Source organism: Sinocyclocheilus grahami, unplaced genomic scaffold, assembly GCF_001515645.1.
Source record: "Sinocyclocheilus grahami isolate Dianchi unplaced genomic scaffold, SAMN03320097.WGS_v1.1 scaffold1891.1, whole genome shotgun sequence".
NCBI lineage: Eukaryota > Metazoa > Chordata > Actinopteri > Cypriniformes > Cyprinidae > Sinocyclocheilus > Sinocyclocheilus grahami.
The window spans coordinates 130,373-134,147 of NW_015507070.1; the positions used below are offsets into that span (position 1 = coordinate 130,373).

General features: G+C 42.0%; 1 non-coding gene across 1 annotated transcript; it reads right to left on the reverse strand.

Annotated features, from left to right (window-relative positions):
- Positions 1-2,630: 2,630 nt before the first annotated feature.
- On the reverse strand, positions 2,631-2,702 carry trnap-ugg (transfer RNA proline (anticodon UGG)). Its single transcript has one exon. It is a non-coding gene; the product is annotated as a tRNA-Pro (tRNA).
- Positions 2,703-3,775: the final 1,073 nt, after the last annotated feature.

The window sequence follows — 3,775 nt, forward strand, 5'->3', positions numbered from 1 at the left end:
GTTGTCAGTTACACTTAACCCAACAGTGGGTTACGCAAAAATACCTAACACTACGAAAATTTAAAAAATGACCCAAAAGGCTAAACCCAGTGTCTTGATTTAAAAAAATATTATCCAGACAATGTTTCAATGAAGAAAAATTACATAAAAATGATATGGTTCATCCACAGAATTGCTGATTATAAAAATTGTTTGTAGCACTATATTGAGGTGTATTTCTGTCTTCACAGATGCCTTTTCAAGATCAATCCGGACAGGGGGACCAAGGTGGAGAAGAAACAATCTAAAAAACAGCAGTCTGTTAATCCCATTTCATTGTAATGTTTAATTTTTGTTTTGTAATGCATATTGTGTAGAATGGCTCTAAAAAGGTTTAATTCCCCCAGTAAAAACAGTTTGTGGAAAAATTGGTTGGTGTTAAAAAAATTAACCAGTGGCTAACAATGTTGCTAAGCTAACGATGTTGTTAAATGCTGACCAAATGTGTTATTTGCAAATAATAAATAAATAAATAAATAATAATAATGGTTTTGTATTTTTATTAAAGGAAATCTTTTTGTAGTTTAACCTACATATACAAAAAAAATATTTTACTTTTACAGTTAGTTTGTGTATATAAACAATATTATAATTTATATCTACACTTAGATTTACGGTGTTTTTTTATAATAACAACAGTAATTATCTGTACTTAAGCTTTTTTTAATCATTCTTTAAAGATACTTATTCTATTTTAAATGTGTATTACTGTATTCTGACAATTGTTATATGTTAAAAGTGGAAGATTTCATGTAATTATAAAAAGATTTCATGTATAATTACAGTAATAACCTGTAATTGTGGAATAAGAAATTACTGTTTTTTTAAGGTTTATCTAAAAAAAAATTTCGGACAGTTTTTTTCTGTTTTTTAACAGACATTTTCTGGTGCCCCTGCTGCCAGAAAATTACCGTTTTTTTACGATTTTTTTTTTACAGTGTAGTGCTGTGGCTGTGGGGAAGCAGTTAAACAGAGTGGCTGGATCCCAGTAAATTATGGTTACTGGCCCCCTTGGCGTTGCTTGCACAACGCTCTAACCACCTGATCTAACCAACCTAGCATTGACTGAACATCTGCCCGTTTGACTAAAAACTTCCTGATTGCTTGCGACCCTAAAGAGTCAAAAGAGCTTCATGACCAACCTTCGCTACGGACTCTTCCGTGATTTGAACCCAGGACCGCTCGTACCCAAAGCAAGAATCATACCCCTAGACCAACAAGCCAGCCTTGGCTGCCCACCTAGCCATTAGCCAAAAAAATAAGAAAATAATAACTACAGCAATAACAAAAGAAGTAACATGAACTAACATGGAAGTAATCAAACACCTTGAGACAGTGTCAAAGGCAAAAGAATGAAATCTGGCCTCTGAATGGATTTAAAAATGGGGCTGGACCTGACATGTAGAGGGATCTTAGGGAGGACAGCTGAAACGGTCAGATGTCTCGTAGACTTTAAGCTAGTGTGGGAAACAGAGGGGAAAAGTTGGCTGCACAACCTGAGAGATCCAAAAGTAGGATACATAATAAAAGGAATCCACACACATATGTACTGGAGTAACAAGACCAAGCAGGGCCTTAAAAACAAAAGTACAATCTCTTTTCTTCAAGCCCATTATAATAGCGGTAGCTCTTCGAAGCTGTATTTTGGAGCAATGGACATCACTCCACCACGTCCAGGGGAATTAGCTCAAATGGTAGAGCGTTCGCTTAGCATGCAAGAGGTAGCGGGATAGATGCCTGCATTCTCCAAGCTGGGTCCTGCCCTTTTATGCTCACTTCCCTAAAGAGACAAACTTTGCTTTAACACTACAAAGCAAAGCTCCCTACGTGAGCTTTTGGGGCTCACTGCTGCCAAAAAAAATTTCAGAGCGGGTCCCGCGCAAATTGGTGGCAAAACACGGATCACTGGATTCAAAGTCCAGAGCGCTAACCATCACACAACGGAACCTTGACATGGGCAGCTGCTACTCACAGAGTCGCAAAGACTAAACCACGTACAGGCTTGCCAGCAGCAGCGTCTAACCTTTGCTTTTTTTTTTTCTGCCGCAAGGAAGCATGGAGGTTCCACCAACATTTGAACTCGGAATGCAGTATTCAAAGCCCAGAGTGCTAATCATTGCACCATGGAACCAACAAGGGCTTGCTGGTGGACATCTGGGAGGCAGATAGTGCTGTGGTTGTGGGGAAGCAGTTAGAAAGAGGGTTTGGAACCCAGTGAATTTTGGTCAGTGGCCCCATCGAACAAAAGAAAATACAGGCGACATCTGCCAAAACCAGAGACCTTTAGATCTTCAGTCTAACACGCTCCCAACTGAGCTATTTCTGCCGCTAGCACAAAAAGTTAAGCCAGCAGGTATTTCTGTGAAACCAACAGTCAGATTACCAGAAGAGGACAGATGAGCTCCCAGAAAGCAAAAGCAGCTGGCCCAATCAGGTATCGAACCCACAATCTTGGTGTTGTTAGCCCCATGCTATAAACAACTGGGCTAACCGACCTGGATCTTTCTGGACTTATGCCCGATTGATCCAAAACTTCATAATTGCTTGTGACCCTAAAGAGACAAAATAGCTTAAGGACTAAGCCTCTCCAAGGGCTCATCCGGGATTTGAACCCGGGACCTCTCACACCCAAAGCGAGGATCATACCCCTAGACCAACAAGCCTGCCTGTGCAACTGTCTAGCCGAGTAAAAAAATAACAATAAGGCAACAACAAAAGCAGGAACATGAACTAAGATCGAAGCTTGCTTAGCATGCGAGAGGTAGTGGCATCGATGCCTGCATTCTCCAAGCTGGGACCTGCCCTTTACTCTTGCTTCCCTAAAGAGATAGACTCTGTGAGCTTGTGGGGCTCACTGCTGCCAAAAAAATTTTCAGAGCGGGTCCCGCACATATTGGTGGCAAAACACGGACCACTGGATTCAAAGTCCAGAGTGGTAACCATCACACAACGGAACCTTGACATGGGCAGCTGCTGCTCACAGGGTCGCAAAGACTAAACCACGTACAGGCTTGCCAGCAACAGCGTCTAACCTTTGCTTCTTTTTTTTTTCCTGCCGCAAGAAAGCATGGAGGTTCCACCAACATTTGAACTCAGAGCGCAGTATTCAAAGCCCAGAGTGCTAACCATGAAACCATGGAACCATCAAGGGCTTGCTGGTGGGCATCGTGGAGGCAGATAGTGCTGTGGTTGTGGGGCAGCAGTTAGACAGACGGTTTGGAACCCAGTGAATTTTGGTCAGTGGCCCCATCGAACAAAAGGAAAATACAGGTGACATCTGCCAAAACCAGAGACCTTTAGATCTTCAGTTTAACATGCTCCCAACTGAGCTATTACTTCAGCTAGCACAAAAAGTTAAGCCAGCGGGTATTTCTGTGAAACCAACAGTCAGATTACCAGAAGAGGAGAGATGAGCTCCCAGAAAGCAAAAGCAGCTGGCTCAATCAGGTATCGAACCCACGACCTTGGTGTCGTTAGCCCCACGCTAAAACCAACTGGGCTAACCGGCCTGGCTTTTTCTGGATTTATGCCCGATTGATCAAAAGCTTTATAATTGCTTGTGACCCTAAAGAGACAAAATAGCTTAAGGACTAAGCATTTCAAAGGGCTCATTGAGGATTTGAACCCGGGTCCACTCACACCCAAAGGGAGAATCATACCCCTAGACCAACGAGCCTGCCTGTGCAACTGGCTAGCCGAGTAAAAAAAGAACACTAAGGCAACAACAAAAGCAGGA